Genomic DNA, 25,012 nt, shown 5'->3' on the forward strand with positions numbered 1-25,012 from the left:
TTAAGAAGCTCTCCCAGAACCAAAGAGAGGCCACAATCATTAGCCCCATGTGTGCAAGTCAAAACCTGCACTGAGCTCCAGACATTAAACCCTGACGTGCAGCTCAAAAACCCACACTGGGATCATGACAGAAACCACATCCTCTACTGAAATGCTGAGCCTTTAGGGAGAAGTCTTTGGAGAATCACAATGGTTTTCTCAAGGAAAACAACATCTGCCTCAAATGCTGTGTCACAACCTCTCAGCTCACCAGGAACTGTGAAGCTAGCGTGAAATGTGCAGAGTGCAGCAGCATGGATCACAATACAGCCTTGCACCCTGGACCACCTCCATGAGTGTTGTCACAGGCAGAAGAACACTAAGAGAAGCACAAGAACACTGACAAAGACACCCCTGTGGTCACCTCTCAAGGTACAGAGATCTGTAATGGACTCACAGGAGGAAGATCCTGTTCAAAAATCTGCCTTGTCCAAGTCTAACCAGCTGGCCGCAGAGACAAAGCGCTCAAGATATACAGTATGTAATCCTGGATGACCAACGTAACAGGTCTCTAGCCAAGTCCATCTTCTTTGACAACTTTAACATTGTAGGCCCCAGTTCTGCCTACTCCTTGAGGATATGTTCAGGTACCGTTGAGACGGCTGGGAGGAAAGCAACCGGATACAAGGTGGAGTCCATAGATGGCCAGACCTGCCTATCACTACCCACCATCCTGGAGTGCAACCAGATTCCCGATAACAGGTCTGAGATACCCTCATCGGAGGTGGCAATACATCACCCCCTAGGATGGGTCATTATAGGAGACATCTGTCTAGGAGGAGCACACAAGCCAGCCTCAGTCAACAGTATGCTTACCAGCACACTAGAAAATGGATGTCCATCTCTTTTCCAGCCATGTCACAATAGTCTGCTGGTAAAGGAATTACCGAACAGCACTCCCCTACCTTGCCCTTTTTAAGTTCCTACCAACGAAGATCACGCCTGTGAAGGTGAACAAGACCACATAGGATGTACAGTCTTCCACAGGACAAAGGAAGACAACAAGGTAGCGATGTCTATAGAAGACAGGATGTTCTTGGACATCATGGATACACAGATAGTCAAAGACAAGTCAAACAGTTTGGTCGCACCTCTACCATTTCGACCTCAGAGAAGATGCCTACTCAACAACAGGGAACTGGTCTACAGCCGATTCATCTCCCTCAGATACAAGCTTCAGAAGTCACCTGAGACAAAGGAACACTTCTTCACCTTCATGGGGAAGATATTCCAGAAAAACCATGCAGAGATTGCACCTGCACTTCAGCACTCAGAGGAGTGTTGGTACTTACCCATCTTCGGAGTGTACCATCCTAAGAAGCCAAGTCAAATAAGAGTGGTATTTGACTCAAGTGCCAAATGCGAAGACATCTCATTGAATGATGTCCTACTGTCGGGCCAAGACCTCAACAACAGACTTCTGGAAGTACTACTCTGTTTCTTCAAAGATACTGTGGCATTTATGGCTGACATACAACAGATGTTCCACTGTTTTCTCATCAAAGTGGAATACAGAAACTAGTTGAGGTTCTTCTGGTAACGCGACAATGACCCAGACCAAAATATCGCAGAGTACAGGATGAGGTACACATCTTTGGCAACAGCGAATGGAGCGCCCCACCAGGGCCTAGTGGGGTACTCGGTACCGGGCCCGTTGATCTCAATGGGAGTTGTCACGGAAGCTGTGACCCGGTCCGTGGCTCTGGGGCTCCATGGCAAAACGGGAATGAATGAACAATGAAATAAAGTTTATGAATAGTTTGTGACGCCACCTGTGGTGTTCAGCAAGGGAGGTGTTAAGCCGACGCTGCATGCAGATCCGCTGGGACTGATGGTATGGTGCAGCAAAGATGTAGAAGCTCCCCACAGCTGAAGCTGTAGTCCCAGGGCAGTGTAGATGTAGCAATGGAGGAGAGGCACAGGCGGTGTAGAGGCCAGTGCCCAGATGTAGTAGTGCGGGGTGTAGTGGTGCGGGAATAAGTGGAGGACACCAGGGCATGTAGTTCCAAAGCTTTACTCACAGTCTGCAGTTCACACAGATGCCTACCTCCGTGCTGTGTTCTCCGGGTCCGGGGCTCAGTCAACCTCCAGGCAAGATAGGATGCTCCCTTCCAACACTCCGCTAACATGTACCTTTCTGAACGTCTCCTCTATAGCGCCTTTAAGTGAAGTACTCCTAGTACTGAGTTACACTGGAGTGCCTCCTGACAGATGTTCCCAAGAACTCTACTTGTACGGCAGACAGCTGTAGCCTGCTTCGGGGACTCCTTACTCCTGAGTCCCGGCTCACTATCCAAGTTGCTGTTGTGCCCAAGTCTTAGATGGGAGTAGTGCATTTACAGCCCACTACTCCACCGGTGTCTGCTGCAGAACCATTAGTGTCCATACAACCTCGGGGACCGGGCCCCGGCCTTGCGCTTAGAACTTCTAGGCAGGGTTCTTCCTCTAACCCATGTCCTCTGTGTTCCCTTTTACTCCTACGTTCCGTACTTGTCTTTCTTTCTTATGGAAGCTCAGGCTTCAGTTCAATGTCTTTCTCCTTCTTTCCTTTCCCATGCCAGCTGGCTCAGATCACTGAGGCAGCTGCAGCACTCCTTCCTCCTTCCCTCTTCCAGGGATCTCCTTTCCTCACTCCTCTCTGAGTGACTCTATCCGACTGACTGACTTGACTGCCTAAACCTTCCCGCTCTTTTATGTATCCTAAACTCCACCTACCTCCCAGCACATTTTGTGTTTCCAAGCAGGGAACCACAAAAGGTGCTCTGCTACTCTCTAAGCAAGGAGCCACCATATGGCTTTGCTACACTACTTTGTGGTGAGGGGTGCAGGTGTTGGAGCATGGTTAGGAGTTCCCACCTTACCTGGATGGTGGGGCACCACACCTCAGGAGGAGGTGCAGTACCTCTGTGGCGACTGAAGCCTCAGGGGCGCCACATCCTTTCCCGGCAGTCGTTATCTACGGCCTCCGACATTCCACCAAAGAGGGTGAAGAAGAGTATGGGTCAGACGTCAGATCCTTCATAGAAAAGGACTTCTACGTAGACGACTGTTTGAAGTCCACACCAACAAATGAGGCTGCAATCAGTCTACTAAAACGGGCTCAAGAAATGCTTGCATAGACTAACCTGAGGTTACACAAGATTTCCTCCAACAGCCGAGAGTTATTATTATTTATTTATATAGCGCCATTAATTCCATGGTGCTGCACATGAGAAGGGGGGTTACATACAAAGTTATAGATATCGTTAACAGTACACAAATTTACAATGACAGACTGGTGCAGAGGGGAGAGGACCCTGTCCTTGCAGACTTACATTCTACGGGAGTGTGGAAGAGACAGAAGGTCGGGGGTGCAGCACCTCTGGTGGTGATGAGGCGGCAGCTCAGGCAGTGGTGAGGTGACAGAATGGTTATTGAAGGTTGTAGCTTTCCTGAAAAGATGGGTTTTCAGGTTCCATTTGAAGGATCCAAGGGTGGTGGATAATCGGACGTGTTGAGGCACGGACTTCCAGAGGATAGGGGATATTCGGGAGAAATCTTGGAGGCAGTTGTGTGAGGAACAAATAAGTGTGGAGGAGAGTAGGAAGTCTTGGGAGGATCGAATATTATGTGAGGGAAGATTTGGGGAGATTAGTTCAGAGATATAGGGAGGGGAAAAGTTGTGGATGGCTTTGTAGGTCAGTGTTAGTAGTTTGAACTGGATTCGTTGTGGAATTGGGAGCCAATGGAGGGATTTGCAGAGGAGAGAGACAGGGGAGTAGCTAGGAGAGAGGTGGATTAGTTGGGTAGCAGAATAGAGGACAGACTGGAGTGGTGCTAGAGAGTTAGCAGGGAGGCCACAGAGGAGAGTGTTGCAGTAGTCAAGGTAGGAGATGATGAGGGCATGTACAAGAGTTTTAGTAGATTGAGGGCTAAGGAAGGGACGGATTCTGGAAATATTTTTGAGGCGACAGGAGGTGGCAAGAGTTTGGACGTGTGGTTTGATGGACAGGGCAGAGTCGAGAGTTACTCCAAGACAGTGGATTTCAGGTGCGGGAGAGAGCGTATTGCCGTTTACCATGGTTGATGGAAGCCTTTCCCTCTCAAAACTATTCCAGCGATCTAAAGGACTTAGACCTAAGCATCGACTCCCTTCCCATGCAGCGGAGCCTTGGATTGCTTTGGGATCTGAAGGTGGATGCCTTGACCTTTCAGATCAGCAAAGATGAGAAACCCTTCACGGGAAGAGGAGTTCTTTCTTTTGTGAATAGTCTGTACGAACCCCTGGGCTTCGTAGCTCCAGTAGCTATGCAAGGAAAAAGGATGCTAAGAGACTTCACCCAAGACACATCTGATTGGGATGATCCACTTCCGGCAGAGAAAGCTGACCTGTGGGCAGAATGGAGGAAATCTCTCAAAGCCTTGACTGACCTTCGTGTGAAACGACCGTATGCTTCTGTGCCATCCACAGAAGTCAAAACACGAAGACTTTGTATCTTCTGTGACACATCACTCAAAGCAATCGTAGCAGTAGCATACCTCAAAACCATAGATTTAAACAAACAGAGCCACATAAAATTTGTGATGAGCCGGACTAAACTGGCACCACTCCGCGATCACACAATACCCAGATGGGAACTGCTGTCCTCGCAGTGGAGTTGGCCGAGCTTATTTCAGATGCTATGAATCTAGAGACCAAAGATGCAGAGTTTTACACTGATAGTAAGGTGGTACTGGGATACATCTGCAATATAAAGCGACGTTTATATGTCTACGTTAGCAATCGGGTGCTGAGGATCAGGAGATCCACTTGCCCTAATCAGTGGCATTACTAGTCTACACACTACAATCCTGCAGACCATGCAACTAGATCCGTTGCACCAAGTCATCTTAAGGACACTACATGGTTCACAGGCCCTGCCTCCTTGTACCGTTCAACACCCAACATCATCAAGCCTGATACGTTTGAACTAGTGGATCCAGATGCTGATGAAGAACTCCACCCTCAGGTATCAGTCTCTTCATACAGTGGTTTCAAGTCATGACTTCAAATCTCATTGGTTCACCAGGTTCTCAGCCAGGAAGTCACTTGTTCGAGCATTCACTTGTTTACTTCATGTGGCCCAGTCCTGCAAAGTCTGCATTACCTTCAAGTCAGTGACCTTGTAAAGGTTGGCATCACTGCAAGCATGCATTTACTGCTCTCAACCTGGAAAGAGTCAAGGTTACAATACTTCATGTTGTACAAAAGAACCAAATAGTTGCATCTATTGATGCCAAGCAGGGAGTGTTCTGCCCATTCATGAGCAGCAAGCTAAAATTCATAGCGCAGTACGAGTTACAGCCTTTAGAGGTCATTGGTTACTCATTTATCTTGTTTCCGTGTACAAGAGAGAATTTCTCCTTTAAGGACACAGAGAGATATGTAGACATCTTTCCCGGGCTTTTCTTAGTGATACACTAGTGTCCTGGCTCTCTCTCTTCACTTTAATCTCTCCTCCTGACCAGCGGATTCTGGTGAGACTCTAATGCATTTATGTGTCTGTGTTAGACAGCCTCTGTGTAGTCTCTGTATCTCTTAGTTTAGTTAATGCTTTTATACTGCTTACAAATAGGTTGCATTCTGAACAGAGTTGTATTGTAATGTTACTGTGCAGCCTATGTAATGTTAGTTACTGATGTAATTGCACTCTGTTTCATGCTGTTGTCTCTGTTATCTGCCAGTACTGATACACTGTTTATTTCTTCTGTAGTTTGTTTTAACACATATCATCCACCATTGTTGTTCACTGTTACCAAGTTCACATCATCATCTTAATAAATATAGACTTAAGAATCCATACAGTCTGTTTACTGGGAAGAGGATGAAGGGTTTAGCATTATGCTGGAATCCACACAGCATCATATGTGGAGGAAGACTGAACAATGCTGATCAATTGTTAGATATCATCTTGGTCTCATGATGTCAAAGTATGAACAGCATTTTAAGGAGGACTGTTTAAATACCATTTCTAATTGAACTCAAAATTTAATGGGCGATTCAAGGATCAAACACCGGTTGTCAATTTTGCCATTAAGCTCCTTGCAAAAAGCACTGAAACATTGAACAGTTGGACAAGTGTATACAAAAGTTTAGAGGCGGTCACATTAACTTCACCTGAAAAGGTTAGAGTGCATTTTAGGATCATCCTGAAATTTCGCCTGAAAGACAAATATCACTAACTTTGTGTGAGTAGTGTAGTTTACTTTTCGCACTTGATGTGAACAGTCTGTATATTTCCATCCAACATGAGAGGGGCTTATGTGTAGTTAGTAGTTACACTTCTCCTGCAGTGTTCTGAATTACCCACAGCACAGATCTCTTTCTGTATTGACATTTGCTATAGTATGAAAACTATCTTTGCATTGCAGATGATTTCTGCCTTCAAAAGAAAGGAAATGCAATGGGGTCCAATATGGCCTATGCAAATTGTTGCATTACAGTCATCCATTATTCTCATATCATCCTGCTATGCAATATTGATGATATCTTTTGCATTTGGAATGGAGATGTACAGAATTTCTATACATTTTGCAATTTATCAGTTTCATGTATTCTGATGTAAAATTCACTCTACATATTGATAATATGAAAATAAATATTCTTGATGGTATGGTGAAGAAAGGATCTAGGTAACAGATATGTACAGACATTTACTGATCATAATAGTCTGTTTCTTTACAGTAGTAGTCATCCTCAGGCAACAAAAAATGCTTTATCCCAATAACAATTTAAAAGGATAGATCTCATTATTAGTGATAACACTATTAAATAGATTAAACAGATGAGCATGAGAGACATGTCAACCCATTTTCCTGACTGCTTACCCCTGACATTACCATGCCTACCATGTATTTAACACATATTAGCAATGCATACCTAAGGTACATAACCTCTGGGAGAAACATTGTCTATGCTTTCCTTATCCTATCTACAAAAACTAGAATTTAAGTCACCCTTTTTAACATGTTAGAAATTATGTAAAAATCTTTGCAACACATTGGTCAGGGTGGATATAGGATCATGTAAATCACAAAAACATCAACAGACCATTTCACCTGTGTGGCATGTATTAACTGTAGCCAATGTTCAAATGTTTTAGGAGTGATTGCACTGTGCATTAACATCCAGGCAAGATATACGATTCTAATGACTTTTTTGCATGTGACTCTTTATTTGTTGCCTAATCAATTAGATGCCTTTGCGGTCTTGTATATGTTGGAGAAACCACCCTGCATATACGGCACTGCATAATTAAACATAAATACACCATCTGATGTAAAACTGCTAGAATTTCCTGTTTCCTACCTTTTTATTACTAATAATTGTAATATCAATTCATTTTTCAATTTATGGTTTCAAGTAAAAGAATACGTAGTGACTAGTGATGAGAGAGCATTAAAAAGCTCTAGTGCTCGCTACTCGATTTGGGCAGGTCGGACACGCTCGACTAGAGTCACGTAACGAGTAGTGTTGAGCATTCCGATACCGCAAGTATCGGGTATCGGCCGATACTTGCTGTATCGGAATTCCGATACCGACTTCCGATATTTTTTCAATATCGGAAGTCGGCATCGGAATCGGAAGTTCAAAGTTGATTGACAGCCTGACGTCATCATGATGCGCGGTGTGTGCGCATCATGATGCGCCGTCATTTCGGGCCTTCCGGGGGTCTCTGCCGGCCTGCCGGGGGGCTGTGTGGACTGCCCGGGGTCTGTACCGGCCTGCCGGGGGGCTGTGCCGGCCTGCCGGTGGTCTGTGCACCCTGTGGGGGTCTGTACCGGCCTGCCGGGGGGCTGTGCCGGCCTGCCGGTGGTCTGTGCACCCTGTGGGGGTCTGTACCGGCCTGCCGGGGGGCTGTGCCGGCCTGCCGGGGGGCTGTGCTGATGTCCGGGGGTCTGTGCAAGCATCGTCCGATGGGACTACAAGTCCCATCGGGCGATGCCTGCTACCATGACAGTGATTGACACATTAGCCAATGATGGGACAGTAGTAGTCCCATCATCCGGCTAATGTGTTAAATGTTAAAAAAAAAAAAGTCCCTAGTCTCACTTTATGCCATTGCTGTGTGGGAAATTCCCACGCAGCAATGGCATAAAGTGAGACTAGGGACTTTTTTTTTTTAAGTGGCGGAGGAATACAGTGCGGAAGGATACCTACCTTCCGTCATTGGATTCCTGCAGCCCGTAGAGAACGGCAGCAACAGCTGATGCTGCAGTTCTCTACCCAAGATCGTCGTGGGACACACTCGTGGACTGCTTCGGATCGTGGGTGAGTATTTTTGTGGTTTGTTATGTTAATATTTATTCCGTAAAAGACAATGGCTTCGGGGAACAATGTGACAAGTATTGGTAAGTATGTTACTCTATGTTATATGTACTGTATGTCTATGTATGTATTGTATGAATGTATTGTATGTAGTATGTATGTAGTATATATGTGGTATGTATGTAGCATGTAGTATGTATGTAGCATGCATGTAGCATGCAGTATGTATGTAGCATGCATGTAGTATATATGTAGTATATATGTAGCATGTAGTATGTATGTAGTATGTATGTGGTATGTATGTAGCATGTAGTATGTATGTAGCATGCATGTAGTATGTATGTAGTATATATGTAGTATGTATGTAGCATGTAGTATGTATGTAGTATGTATGTAGCATATATGTAGTATGTATGTAGCATGTAGTATATATGTAGTATATATGTAGCATGTAGTATGTATGTAGTATGTATGTGGTATGTATGTAGCATGTAGTATGTATGTAGCATGCAGTATGTATGTAGTATATATGTAGTATGTATGTAGCATGTAGTATATATGTAGTATGCATGTTGCATGCATGTAGTATATATGTAGTATGTATGTTGCATGTAGTATATATGTAGAATGTATGTTGCATGTAGTATATATGTAGTATGCATGTTGCATGCATGTAGTATATATGTAGTATGTATGTTGCATGTAGTATATATGTAGTATGAATGTAGCATGTATGTAGTATGTAGTATGAATGTAGCATGTATGTAGTATGCATGTTGTATGTATGTAGCATGTATGTAGCATGTAATTTTTTTTTTTACATTCAACACATTAGCCGGATGATGGGACTACTACTGTCCCATCATTGGCTAATGTGTCAATCACTGTCATGGTAGCAGGCATCGCCCGATGGGACTTGTAGTCCCATCGGACGATGCCTGCACAGACCCCCGAAGCCTGCACAGACCACCAGCAGGCCGGCACAGCCCCCCGGCAGGCCGGCACAGCCCACCGGAGCCTGCACAGACCACCGGCAGGCCGGCACAGCCCCCCGGCAGGCCGGTACAGCCCCCCGGAGCCTGCACAGCCCCCCGGCAGGCCGGCATAGCCCCCCGGCAGGCCGGCACAGCCCACCGGAGCCTGCACAGCCCCCCGGCAGGCCGGCACAGACCACCGGAGCCTGCACAGACCCCCTGGCAGGCCGGCACAGCCCCCCGAAAGGCCCGTACAGACCCCAGAGAGGCTGTACAAGGGAAAAACAGGATTTTTCTTATTCCGATACCGGAAGTCCCATAGACTTGAATGGGACTTCCGGTATCGGAATCGGCGATACCGATACTTTTTTTTAAGATCGGCCGATCCATTCCGATCCGATACTTTGAAGTATCAGACGGTATCGCTCAACTCTAGTAACGAGTATAATGGAAGTCAATGGGAAACTCAAGCATTTTTTCGGAACACCCTAACAGGAAGGTTGGGTAGCGGGGACAAGAAAATTGCTAAAATGGATGGAAACAGCGCTAAAATGCAATAGGAACAGCATGAATGATGGAGGGCGAACATTAATCTAAGCTCTCCCTCCTATAACAACTTTTTCTGAACTGCTTCTAGATGACAGTGTGCCGTGCATTGCGTCACCAGATCCTATATAAGACCCCATAATGCAATAAGGCTGGCCAATCACAGTATTGCCAGTAGCCAACATGGCTACAACATTATCGTGAAGGACGGACAATCCCCATGTCATACGTTTCTTACCCTATCCACCTCCAAGACATTTCCCAAGTTTCCCCCATCCTCTGGAACACTGTGCCTCAATACATCTCACTATCCACCCCACTTGGAACCTTGAGACAGAACTTGAAAACAAACTTCTTCAGAAATGCACCACACCACCACCGAAAATGCTGCAACCCCTTGCCCAACTGTCTCATTCTGCATTATCCTGTAGACTGTAAGCTCGCAAAGACAGGGCCTTTTCCTTTCTATACCAATCTGCCATTAATAGATTGTTTACTGTATTTTATAATTGTATCCTGTATGTAACCTGTCACAGTTCCACCCCTCAGGGTGTCTGGGATGCAGTTACTGACAGCTTGGCCAATCTGATACAGTACTTTGTTTGACAGCATGGCCATCCAATCTGTTTCAGGGAAATGCTGGGCTGTCAGTGTGTTGATTGACAGCTTGACTAGTCAATCTGTGACTGGGAGGTGTCAGCTGTCTCCAAGTGTTCAATATCCCGGGTAATTGCCATACCTACTTAACTGAGCAGCGTCTGCCAGACCACTGTCAGACGTACATTCAGCAAATGTGGTTTGTGCTTCCCTGTGCCTAGAGTTCTGTATGCTTGATCTGTTGCCTGACCTTGGACTTTGTGCTGACCATCCGCCTGTTTAACCCCTCCTGCTCTGATCCATTATCCTACCGGTACTCTGACCTTGGAATGTTAACTGACTACGCTTTTATTTCTTCCTTCTGTTTATGACGTACCCTCCGGGCTTCTGACCTTGGACTCTTTGACCACTCTGAATCACTGCTTGACCGTGAGAAGTGACTAGCCCCACATTATGTCTGGCCGTTACGTTTTCTTTTTTGCCAGAATGGATCCTGTTCACACGCTTTGTAACCAGGTGGCAAATTTGAGGCAGATGACTCAGGATCTGGCTAAGGAATGCCAGAGTCTAGAGTCATTGCAAAATCAGTTGCAGGGTCAGATAAATAACTTGATGAAGACCCCCATAGCCCCCTCTACCGGCAGTGGCTGTGACATCAGTACCCTCTGATGTACAGTTGGTCTTTCCCAAAACTGTGATATCCCTCCCTGATAAATGTTCGGGAGAGAAAGACCAGTTTAGGGTATTCAGTGAGAGCTGTAAGTTATTTTTTACCTTGCATCCCTGGTCTTTAGGGGAAGAGTTCCAGTGGGTGGGAAAAATCATGTCCCTACTGCAAGGGGGTCCTTAGATCTGGGTATTTTCTTTGTCCCCACAAGCCCCGGAACGGTTTTCTGTCGATACCTTTTTTGACAGTTTAGGCCTGATCTATGACAAACCCGACAGAATCCAGGTTGCTGAAGCTAAAATCATGCACCTAGCACAGGGTGGTCGCACAGTTGAGGACTACTGTACTGAGTTTTGGCAGTGGTCCACCAAAGTTCCATGGAATGATGCTACTCTCAGGTGCCAGTTCCAAAGATGCTCTTCCGAGACACTCAAGGATGTGCTTGTCCTCCATGATGCAACTTGATCTCTGATGGAAGCCATGACTCAGGCCATACGAATGGACCACAGAATCTGTGAGAGACATGGTGAACAGCAGGCCACAGGTTAAACTTCCCCGGTTGCAGAGAGAAGATGGAGGCAAGATCTTGGACTTTGTCTACACTGTGGTCTCTGGACATTTTTGTAAGAATTGCCCAAATCGTCCTCAAGCTACCAAACCATCGGGAGAACATGTGAGTTTGGGTGATGTCAGAGGAGGTCACCCAGTCTCCCAGGTACCTGTTCCTTCCTGTGAGAGAGTACTGATGAATACAATTATTTTCTTCGAGAACCAGGTGTTATCAACATTGGACTTTATTGACTGTGGGTCTGCTGCTAACTTTATTGATTCGTGACAGGTTCTGAAGTTAGGGTTAGGGACAATTAGTTTAGAAAGTGTCATGGTTTGCTTGGGATTTCTTTGGCAGTACTTCTAGGGTTAATGTTATGTGGCCTCTCTTTGGGTTGGAGAGGGCTATACTTACCCACCCCTGTGCTATGACCATTGTCAGTTATACATCTGATCTCGGCTGAGCAGCTGACCCCGTGAATACCTATGTGTATTGCTTATTCCTGTTTGCGTGCTTGTGTATGAACCGGTCTGTTCCCCATTTTTGCATTTGTCTCCTCATTCGGTACTTCTTGTGATACTCCTGGTTTTGATCTCAGCTTTGTCCCCCGACTTCCTGCTGGTTAGTCCTTCTGGTACCCCGTGTCTCTCTCTGGTTTCTGACCCCTGCTTGTCTCTTACCACACTGTCTGTCTCTCCCCTTGGCTACCACGCTGTCCTATGGTCTGACCTCGGCTCACCTGACACTTCTCTCAGCTTCCCTGACTCCTGTCATCATCCCTGGGAGTTCAGGATCTAGCCCCGCCTCCAAATACTCTGTTGTTATGAATGAGTCACCGTAGGAGGCAAAAACAGAAATACTAGCTAAGTCCAGAAAACCAGAGAAGTGGGCAGCTATCGGATTGCAGACCCCTGAACCTATCAACAACAACTAGCAGTAGCCGTGGGGGGTTCCTACGGTGCCCTAGACCCCTCGATCACAGCCGGAGAACTACATAGCCTAAAGACAGAAAGGGAAATCTAAACTGCCCCAGAGCAGACCCCAAAGCAATAGGCAGCCCCCAACATATAATGACGGTGAAGCAAGATGAAAAAACACTCACACAGATAGAAAGATAGGCTGAGCAAATGATGGGGCCCAAGCTAACTAGATAGGACAGGATAGAAAAGCTGCTGTCTGTAATCCGCCAAAACCCTATCAAAACAAGAGCCAACAGCTGACAGGGAAAAAAGCCCTGAAGACGCTAGGCTTCAAAAAGACTATATCAGCACTAAGGTATTTTCTGAAGACAGAGCAAAAAGGAATTCAGCTCACCCCAGCAGGGAATGGTAGAAATCAAGGAAAACAATGCAAAACAAAACCAAAACACAAATGCAAAAAGTAGAGCAGAAAACTTAGCTTTTGAGGAGCAGGAATCAGACTGGTCTCCTAGAATCCCTCAGAGAGATCACCAGCAAGGCAGAAGGGCGTCGGCTGCCTTATATCCAGTCAGTAATTCCCGTCACCCAGTCATCATCATCCTGCCCAGGTGCTTGGTAATCAGCCTCACTACCTTCCTTCACCAGAAGAGGGTGTTCATCAGACCTCAATGGTGAAGGGGAAAATGAACTCACAACAGTACCTCCCCCTTGAGGAGGGGTCACCGAACCCTCATCCACGCCACCAGGGCGATCAGGGTGAGCCCGATGAAAGGCACGCACCAATCTTTTGGCATGAATATCAGAGGCAGAGACCCAGGAATTATCCTCCTGACCATAACCCTTCCACTTAACTAAATACTGGAGTCTCCATCTAGCCAGACGGGAATCCAGTATCTTCTCTACCTCATTTTCCATGTTACCTTCAACCAATACAGGGTCCGGAGGTGCCACCCCAGGAACTACTGGTTCAACAAACCTCTTCAACAAGGACTTATGAAACACATTATGGATTTTAAATGTAACAGGAAGAGCCAAACGAAAAGAGACCGGATTAATAATCTCCAAAATCTTGTAAGGTCCAATAAATCTAGGCTTAAACTTAGGAGAAGCCACCTTAATAGCGATATTTTTTGATGATAACCAAACCATATCACCAACTTTAAACTGGGGACCAATGGTCCTATGTCGGTTGGAAAACCGCTGGGCCTTTTCCTGGGAGAGAGATAACTTATCCACCACTTGGTCCCAGATCTGGTGCATTCTCTCCACCACAGTGTCAACACCTGGGCAGGCAGAAGGCTCCACCTGCCCTGAAGAAAATCGAGGATGAAACCCAAAGTTACAAAAAAAAGGTGACATCAAAGTGGCAGAACTAGCTGTATTATTTAAAGCAAATTCGGCCAAGGGCAAAAATGAAACCCAATCATCCTGATCAGCGGAAATAAAACATCTCAAAAACGACTCCAAGGTCTGGTTTCTCTTCGTCTGCCCATTGGTCTGAGGGTGAAAAGCAGAGGAGAAGGACAACTGAATTCCCAGCTTGGAACAGAAAGTCCTCCAAAATCTAGACACAAACTGAACTCCTCTGTCAGATAAAATGTTCTCAGGAATCCCGTGCAAGCGAACCACCTGTTGTAAAAACAGGGGCACCAACTCAGAGGAAGATGGCAACTTAGGGAGTGGTACAAGATGAACCATCTTAGAGAACCTATCACAAATCACCCAAATAACAGTCATTCTCTGAGAGACAGGCATATCAGAGATGAAATCCATTGAAATATGGGTCCATGGCCTCCTGGGAACCGGCAAAGGCATCAACAACCCACTAGAGCGAGAACAAGGTTTAGACCGGGAGCAAGTCCCACAGGACTGCACAAAATTCCTGACATCACGAGACAAGGCGGGCCACCAAAAAGACCGACTCACCAGATCTCTAGTACCAAAAATACCTGGATGACCAGCCAATGCAGAGCAATGAACTTCAGACATCACTCTCTTCTTCCATTGGTCAGGAACATACAACTTTCCACTGGGACAACGCTCAGGTTTGTCCTCCTGGAACTCTTCCAGAGCACGTCTCAAATCGGGTGAGATGGCAGAAAGAACTACCCCTTCGCCTAAGATGGTAGCAGGCTTGGTCACCACAGGAGAATCAGCAAAGAAGCTCCTAGAGAGATCGTCAGCCTTGACATTCTTAGTTCCAGGAAGAAAAGAGACCACAAAATCAAAACGTGTAAAAAACAAGGCCCACCTAGCCTGTCTAGGATTCAAGCGTTTGGCCGACTCCAGGTAAATCAAATTCATGTGGTCAGTGAGGACCACGACTTGATGTTTAGCTCTCTCCAACCAATGTCTCCACTCCTCAAATGCCCATTTCATGGCTAACAGTTCCCGATTCCCCACATCATAGTTACGTTCAGATGGAGAGAACTTTCGGGAAAAGAAAGCACAGGGATTCATTTTAGATGTTACAGGATCCTTTTGGGACAAAACAGCTCCTGCACCAATCTCAGAAGCGTCCACCTCTACCTGGAACGGGAGTGAGACATCAGGTTGCCGTAAAACCGGGGCCGAAGTGAATCTTCGCTTCAGCTCCTGAAAGGAAGAAACAGCCTCCGGAGACCAATTCAACACATCAGCACCCTTCTTAGTCAGATCAGTCAATGGCTTGGCAATACTAGAAAATTTTGCTATAAATTTCCGATAAAAATTAGCAAAACCCAAAAACTTCTGGAGGGCCTTCAAAGAAATGGGCTGAACCCAATCATAAATGGCCTGTACCTTGGCCGGGTCCATTTCAATAGTTGACGGAGACAAAATAAATCCCAAAAAAGAAATCCTCTGTACCCCAAAAAGGCATTTTGATCCTTTGACATACAGGGAATTCTCCCTCAAGATCCGGAACACAGTCCAAACATGTTCCACATGAGAATCCCAATCCTTGGAGAAGATCAAAATATCATCCAGATAGATAGTCAAAAATTTATACACAAAGTCTCGGAAAATATCGTTCATGAAGCACTGGAAGACAGAAGGGGCATTAGTGAGCCCAAAAGCCATCACCAGGTACTCAAAATGTCCCTCCGTAGTATTAAACGCCGTCTTCCATTCATCCCCATGCTTAATGCGGATAAGATTATACGCCCCCCTGAGGTCAAGCTTGGTAAACCAGCAAGCACCTTTAACTCTGGAGAATAGATACGAAATCAGGGGTAACGGATACTGATATTTAATAGTAATTTTGTTGAGGGCACGATAATCAATACAAGGCCTTAATGAACCATCCTTTTTGGCCACGAAAAAAACCCGGCACCTAAGGGTGAAGAGGATGGTCTAATATGACCCTTCTCCAACGCCTCCTTAATATAGGATCGCATAGCCTCGTGCTCGGGTACAGATAAATTGAAGAGCCGACCCTTGGGAAATTTACACCCCGGGCTCAGTTCAATTGCACAGTCATAATTCCTATGAGGAGGCAAAGACGCAGACTCATTCTCACTAAACACATCATAAAAATCCGCCAAATAGTCAGGAACATCATACGACTGAGGAGAGGTGAAAAAACCGGAGCCTCACTAAGGGCACACCGACAACCCCAACTCACCACAGACACAGATTTCCAATCCAAAACTGGATTATGAATTTGCAACCAGGGAAACCCCAGAACAATGGTATCATGCAAATTATGCAACACCAAAAATCTGCAATTTTCTTGATGGTCTGGGGCGACCCGCATTACCACCTGGGTCCAAAACTGAGGCTTATTTTTCACCAAAGGAGTAGCATCAATCCCCCTCAAAGGGATAGGCGTCCGCAGAGGTGTCATAGGAAATCCACAACGTTTAGCAAAATCCAAGTCCATTAGGTTCAGGGCTGCTCCCGAATCCACAAAAGCCTTGGAGGAAAATGTGGACAGGGAGCAGATCAGAGTAATTGCCAGAAGAAACTTAGGTTGAACACCACCCACAGAAAACGTGTGTGCAAAACGTTTCTTTCGTTTAGGACAGACAGAAATAATATGCGAGGCATCTCCACAAAAAAAACACAGCTTATTATGCCTTCTGAACTCCTGATGTTGCTCCCTGGACAAAACTCTATCACATTGCATAGGTTCAGACATTTGTTCAACAGGTGGCAACACCTCTCGTGCAGTCCTGCGTTCACGTAAACGCCGATCATCCTGAATGGCTAATGACATAGAATCGTCAAGACTAGAGGGAACAGGAAATCCCACCATAGTATCTTTTATGGCTTCTGACAAACCCTTCCGAAAGAGAGCTGCCAAGGCATTATCATTCCAGGTAGTAAGGACCGCCCACTTTTGGAATTTTTGACAGTACTATTCTGCAGAATCTCGACCCTGGCTCAATGCCAACAGGGTCTTTTCAGCCTAATCAATAACATTAGGTTCGTCATACAACAACCCCAAGGCTTGAAAAAATGCGTTCACATTAGTCAGAATAGGATCATCTGGTTTCAAAGAAAACGCCCAATCCTGGGGATCGCCACGCAGCAAAGAGATGACAATTTTAACCTGCTGCGCGGAGCTCCCTGACGAGTTAGGCTTCAAGGCAAAAAATAATTTACAATTATTTTTGAAATTCAAAAATTTAGACCGATCCCCAAAAAGCACATCAGGAGTAGGGATCTTTGGTTCAGCAGCATGTGAATGAGCAAGGTAGGCGGAAATTCCCCGCACTTCCGCAGCGAGCTGCTCCACACGATCAGACAATTGCTTTATCTCCATTGAGAGAAAAAAAAAATTCCCCCTACTGCCTCAGAGATATAGAGGAAAAAATATACACACTTTTTTTTTTTTTTTTTACAATTCTTTCCTGCTATTGAGTACCCTAGGATCTGCAGTATAGCTGGTGATTCTGTTATGAATGAGTCACCGTAGGAGGCAAAAACAGAAATACTAGCTAAGTCCAGAAAACCAGAGAAGTTGGCAGCTATCGGATTGCAGACCCCTGAACCTATCAACAACAACTAGCAGTAGCCGTGGGGGGTTCCTACGGTGCTCTAGACCCCTCGATCACAGCTGGAGAACTACATAGCCTAAAGACAGAAAGGGAAATCTAAACTGCCCCAGAGCAGACCCCAAAGCAATAGGCAGCCCCCAACATATAATGACGGTGAAGCAAGATGAAAAAACACTCACACAGATAGAAAGATAGGCTGAGCAAATGATGGGGCCCAAGCTAACTAGATAGGACAGGATAGAAAAGCTGCTGTCTGTAATCCGCCAAAACCCTATCAAAACAAGAGCCAACAGCTGACAGGGAAAAAAGCCCTGAAGACGCTAGGCTTCAAAAAGACTATATCAGCACTCAGGTATTTTCTGAAGACAGAGCAAAAACGAATTCAGCTCACCCCAGCAGGGAATGGCAGAAATCAAGGAAAACAATGCAAAACAAAACCAAAACACAAATGCAAAATGTAGAGCAGAAAACTTAGCTTTTGAGGAGCAGGAATCAGACTGGTCTCCTAGTATTCCTCAGAGAGATCACCAGCAAGGCAGAAGGGCGTCGGCTGCCTTATATCCAGTCAGTAATTCCCGCCACCCAGTCATCATCATCCTGCCCAGGTGCTTGGTAATCAGCCTCACTACCTTCCTTCACCAGAAGAGGGAGTTCATCAGACCTCAATGGTGAAGGGGAAAATGAACTCACAACACTTTGTGATGGTCAACATGTGACTGGACACACTGCCTCCAGCAGGGCGAATTTCTATGGCACACGTGACCCTGGATACACCGCCTCCAGCAGGGCGAATTTAAATAATATAACGTGCAGCCGGATACACCGCCTCCAGCAGGAGAATTTTAGAATTACACATATAACTGGATACACCGCCTCCAGCAGGGCAAATTTAAATAATAAAGGGAAACACCAGAGAAACTGATATAATGGAGGGCCCTGCCATAGGGAACGGGGACGTGGAGACTTCCTGCACTGCCCTGAGTTAGTGTCTCTACACTCCAATCGATCCCTAGGCCGGTTCCTCACCGGGCGCCGATCAGGAACCTAAAAACCCTAGCTCGCCCTGCACCTAGCCCTTTCTAGTGAAATGGACGGTGCAGAAGCTAATCCCACCACTGCACTGAAACACACAAAAGGAAAGTTACAAAACAGGGGTAACACCACATAGCTTTGCTCTGTTGCTCTTGCTCCCAGCAACAGAGTCCACCACTAGAATTCAGCTTCCACCTGAAGCTACTACACCAGAGCTCTGCCTGAGCTGCAAGGAACTCCTCTCTGTAGTTCCTTCCTCCACCAGACTTGGTTGGAAATGAGCAATATCACTAACCATGATTGCAACCACCTGACACTTTTTTATAGGTAAGAGCCAGCAATCACACCTGCTTCATAATCACGTGCACTAAACTAAAGTAACCAGAGTGCAATGACCCTAACGGCCACCGGGGGCAAAACTAGAACTGAAGCACACAGCTTAAGGAAAAAAAAAGGTTACTAGTGCTTTGTATCGGTCATGATCCAGCATGGATCAAGACAGTACCCTCCCTTAATGAAGGGCCTTGGGACCCTCAAGACCGCTCTTTATCAGGGATCCACCTACAGAGGGGACGCCCAGATCCAGAGTTCACCCCTGCAACTACCTGCACGTCAGGTTGATGACAAACGAGCACCCTTGGCTAGAGTTGAGCGAAACGGGTCGAAAAATTTCAAAAGTCGCCGACTTTTGGCAAAGTCGGGTTTCATGAAACGAAACCCGACCCTAGGATGAGGTCGGCCACGAGGTCGGCGACTTACGCGCCAAAGTCGCGTTTCAAAAGTTTGTTTTGCGCTCTTTTTCAGCCAATCAGGATCCACGGACACTGTGGGCAACGTGATGACATAGGCAGGGGTCACCACCATCTTTCAGAAGGGCATGCAAGTGATTGGCTTGCTTTGGTGGGCGTCACAGGGAGTATAAAAGGGCGTGCACGCCGACCGCCATCTTACTTCTGCCGATCTCAGTTTAGGGAGAGGTTGCTGCTGATTCTGTAGGGAGAGCGTTAGGCAGGGAAGAAGACAAAAAAACTGCTTCTGCTGCTAGCGATTTGGCCTGCACAACACACCAGTCACTGTGTGTGCAGTGCAAGGGGAGGCTATATAGTGGTGTATCAGTGGTGTTGGTTGTTGGGCTGCCTTCTAAGGTTTCCTGACATTCCTGCATTGCTGTTTACCCACTGCTCCGCAAACTGCTTTTTTTAAAAGCAATCCCAATTTTTTTTTTTTCTCCTGCTGAGAAGAAAAAAAAACTGCTTCTGCTGCTAGCAATTTGGCCTGCACAACACACCAGTCACTGTGTGTGCAGTGCAAGGGGAGGCTATATTGTGGTGTATCAGTGGTGTTGGTTGTTGGGCTGCCTTTTAAGGCTTCCTGACAGGCTGGCATTGCTGTTTACCCACTGCTCTGCAAACTGCTTTTTTAAAAGCAATCCAATCTCCCTTATCCTCTAGTCACTTTTGTCACAGCTGTGCCATCGAGCCTGTGACATAGCGCTCAGATATCAGTGGGCCTCACACAATCCAAAAGTGTCCAGTGTCCAAAAGTGTGTGCAGAGATTCAAAATCTCCCTTATCCTCTAGTCACTTTGGTCACAGCTGTGCCATCGAGCCTGTCACATAGCGCTCAGATATTCATTGGGCCTCACATAATCCAAAAGTGTCCAGTGTCCAAAAGTGTGTGCAGAGATTCAAAATCTCCCTTATCCTCTAGTCACTTTGGTCACAGCTGTGCCATCGAGCCTGTCACATAGCGCTCAGATATTCATTGGGCCTCACACAATCCAAAAGTGTCCAGTGTCCAAAAGTGTGTGCAGAGATTCAAAATCTCCCTTATCCTCTAGTCACTTTGGTCACAGCTGTGCCATCGAGCCTGTCACATAGCGCTCAGATATTCATTGGGCCTCACACAATCCAAAAGTGTCCAGTGTCCAAAAGTGTGTGCAGAGATTCAAAATCTCCCTTATCCTCTAGTCACTTTGGTCACAGCTGTGCCATCGAGCCTGTCACATAGCGCTCAGATATTAATTGGGCCTCACACAATCCAAAAGTGTCCAGTGTCCAAAAGTGTGTGCAGAGATTCAAAATCTCCCTTATCCTCTAGTCACTTTGGTCACAGCTGTGCCATCGAGCCTGTCACATAGCGCTCAGATATTAATTGGGCCTCACACAATCCAAAAGTGTCCAGTGTCCAAAAGTGTGTGCAGAGATTCAAAATCTCCCTTATCCTCTAGTCACTTTGGTCACAGCTGTGCCATCGAGCCTGTCACATAGCGCTCAGATATTCATTGGGCCTCACACAATCCAAAAGTGTCCAGTGTCCAAAAGTGTGTGCAGAGATTCAAAATTTCTCTTATCCTCTAGTCACTTTGGTCACAGCTGTGCCATCGAGCCTGTCACATAGCGCTCAGATATTCATTGGGCCTCACACAATCCAAAAGTGTCCAGTGTCCAAAAGTGTGTGCAGAGATTCAAAATCTCCCTTATCCTCTAGTCACTTTGGTCACAGCTGTGCCATCGAGCCTGTCACATAGCGCTCAGATATTCATTGGGCCTCACACAATCCAAAAGTGTCCAGTGTCCAAAAGTGTGTGCAGAGATTCAAAATCTCCCTTATCCTCTAGTCACTTTGGTCACAGCTGTGCCATCGAGCCTGTCACATAGCGCTCAGATATTCATTGGGCCTCACACAATCCAAAAGTGTCCAGTGTCCAAAAGTGTGTGCAGAGATTCAAAATCTCCCTTATCCTCTAGTCACTTTGGTCACAGCTGTGCCATCGAGCCTGTCACATAGCGCTCAGATATTCATTGGGCCTCACACAATCCAAAAGTGTCCAGTGTCCAAAAGTGTGTGCAGAGATTCAAAATCTCCCTTATCCTCTAGTCACTTTGGTCACAGCTGTGCCATCGAGCCTGTCACATAGCGCTCAGATATTCATTGGGCCTCACACAATCCAAAAGTGTCCAGTGTCCAAAAGTGTCTGCAGAAATTCAAAATCTCCCCTGTCCTATAGACACCTTGTACCTTGTTTTACATTACTATATAGTTTGTTGGATTTTGTCTACATTTCTACCAAAAATGAGGAAGGCTGGTGAAAGAGGCCGTGGAATTGGGCGGGGGTTGGCAGCTGGTAATGATGGTGTTGGTGGTGGATCTGATGGTAGTGGCAAGAGCAAAATAGGACCGAATGCAGGAGGTGTTGAGCCTGCGTCATCGTCTGGCTACATAAGGCCTCGAACGCTTAGTTTTCTAGGAGTTGACAAACCGCTTTTAAAGCCAGAGCATCAGGAAAAAGTTTTGTCTTACATTGCTGACTCAGCCTCCAGCTCTATCGCCTCCTCTTCTTCAGTTGTAAAAAGTAAAAGCACTGAGTCGTCATTGGAGGCTCATGTTCATGAACCACACCTTTCCTTGTGTCCTTCACCCCAACCAAGATTGAAGGATGACGCAGGCCATACTACTGATTACTCCATGGAGCTGTTTTCACATACCATGCCTGGATTATCAAGTCAAATGGTGAATTACCCAGGCCAAGATGAATCTGACATGGAGTGCACTGATGCACAGCCGCTGATGGATGATTCTGCTGGTACATTCACTCAGAGCACTACATTGTCCTCGCAGTGTACAGAGCCAGATTCTGACCCTGATGAGACTCAGGTGCCCCTTCCCGCACACTATACCACCATACACGGTGACACAGAGGAAGGTGCACATGACATAGAAGAGGAGGTGATGGATGACCCAGTTGTTGACCCAGATTGGCATCCATTGGGGGAAGAGGGTGCTGCTTCCAATAGCTCAGATGAGGAGCATCCACAGCAGACATCGACATCGCAACAGCTGTTATCTAGCAGGCCCGGAGCACTCCAAAGACAGGTTCCAAACATCAAAAGAGTTGCTGGACAGCTTGTCCAGAGGGTCAAAAGATCACAGCGTGCTAGGCCGCAAAATGTCTGCCAAAGTAGGAAGAGTGCAGTGTGGCACTTTTTTGAACAAAATCCTCATGATCAGGCCAAGGTTATCTGTAAGAAGTGCGCAAAGACCTTTAGCCGAGGGAAAAATCTGAAAAATTTGAATACCAGTTGCATGCTTAGACATTTAACCAGCATGCACTTGCAAGCGTGGACACAACACCAAACCTCAAGTGCCACATGTGCAACTGATCACAACGAAGGTAGTCAGCAACGCTACATTGTTTCCCCCACTGTAAGCCCACCGGTTAGCACAGCAGCAAATGTTGAGGTGTCGTTGCAAGGCCACAGCAGTCAGGGAATCCCACTGTTATATCAATGAAAGACTGATTCTAGGCCATCAGAAAGAACACCAACTCCATCACCATCATCAACCCTCTCTCAGTCCGCCCTGTCCACCGCTACTTCCACCATATGCAGCTCTCAAGTCCAGCTCACCCTCCCAGACACTATGAGTAGGTCAAGAAAGTACTCAGTCTCTCATCCGCATACACTGGGTTTGAACGCCCACATTGCCAAACTAATCTCGTTTGAGATGATGCCCTTTCGGTTGGTGGAAAGCGCAGCTTTCCGCGAACTCATGGCCTATGCAGTACCACGCTATGACCTACCCAGTCGCCACTTCTTCTCTCGCAAAGCCATCCCAGCCCTCCACCATCATGTGAAAGACCGCATTGTCCATGCACTCAAGCAGTCAGTGAGCGGAAAGGTGAACCTCACAACTGATGCATGGTCCAGTCGGCATGGCCAGGGCCGTTACGTGTCCATCACTGCGCACTGGGTTAATGTGGTGGATGCAGGGTCCACAGGGGACAGCAGTGGTGGGACAGTGCTGCCTAGCCCACGGTATAGGAAACAGTTGGCTGTAGGCGTTCGACCCTCCTCCTCCTCCTCCTCCAGAAGCGAAAGCTCGTCCACAGAGCGCAGTCGTACGAGCACTCCATCTGCAGCTGCCACTGTTGCACACGATGTGTCCCCCTATCGAGCAGCTAGTGGAAAGCGTCAGCAAGCTGTGTTGCAGATGATGTGTTTGGGCGACAGACACACCGCCGAGGTGCTGGCCGAGTACTTGAAGCGACAAACTGAGTCATGGCTGGGCAGTGTACATCTTGAGGCAGGCAAGGTAGTTAGTGATAACGGCCGTAATTTTGTGGCAGCCATAGCCCTTTCAAAACTCAGCCACATACCTTGCTTGGCTCACACCTTGAACCTGGTGGTGTAGTGCTTCCTCAAAAATTATCCGGAGTTAACAGCCCTGCTCCAGAAGGTGCGAAGACTGTGCGCGCACATCCGCCGGTCGCCTGTACACTCCGTTCGTATGCAGAAGCTGCAGTGATTGCTCCACCTTCCCAACCACTGCCTCATGACAATGTTGTGGACTGATTTTTCAAATACCGCTCACACAACTGGTAATACTGCATCGATGGAAAGTGACAGGAGACAGCAGTTGTCAACTATGGTAACAAACTACTTTTCCTCCCATATCGATGTTCTCCCACACAGGTCATTCCCCTTTGACTATTGGGCCGCTAAACTAAACACCTGGCCTGAATTGGCCCAATATGCCTTACAGGAGCTCGCTTGCCCAGCTGCAAGTGTGCTATCGGAAAGAGTCTTCAGTGCAGCTGGATCAATCCTGACAGAAAAAAGGACCCGTCTGTCAACCCAAAATGTGGATGATCTAACCTTCATTAAAATGAACCATGCATGGGTTTCCAAGGATTTTGTCCCACCTTCCCCTGATGACACATAGGGTGACAGAAAAATGGCTTGCTTTGGTCCACCTCTTCCTGGGACTTCACCTATTTCGCCTTTTGCATCAGCTGAATGTCCAACATCAACATATGCCACTTTCTAAAACTCCCTAACTGTGCTGCCTCCCCCCCATGGCCGGGGTCACCACCTAGCGCATGACACCGTGCGAGTGCCGTTGCCCTGGACAGGTGGGTAGGCCGACTCTTGGGCGCGGGCACTGGCACAGGGTCCCTCATAGTGCAATCAAGTGTCTCTGACGGTGGTGGTGCACACCCGCCGTCAGACACACCGCTGTACTATGAGGGGTCCAGTGCCAGTACCGAAGCCCACGAGTGGGCCCCCCTTGCTTGGGCAGGGCCCCAGCATTTGCAATCTTTACCTCTCCCTGCTCCTCCGCTGTGTAATCTGGGCCGTCAAATCCATACTGTGCCTGACACCGTCTGAGCCTGCCTCCTGAGACATATATTTTGAATGTGTACGCTATCCATACATGTTATCCGGGGAAACGGTACCCTTTCAAACCTTTGTGCAATCACGTGCAATCCATACTGGGCCTGACACCGTCTGAGCCTGCCTCCTGAGACATATATTTTGAATGTGTACGCTATCCATACATGTTATCTGGGGATACGGTACCCTTTCTAACCTTTGTGCAATCACGTGCAATCCATACTGGGCCTAACACCGTCTGA

The sequence above is a fragment of the Dendrobates tinctorius genome, unplaced genomic scaffold (genome assembly GCF_039654945.1).
Source record: "Dendrobates tinctorius isolate UK_male_01 unplaced genomic scaffold, ASM3965494v1 ptg000051l, whole genome shotgun sequence".
NCBI lineage: Eukaryota > Metazoa > Chordata > Amphibia > Anura > Dendrobatidae > Dendrobates > Dendrobates tinctorius.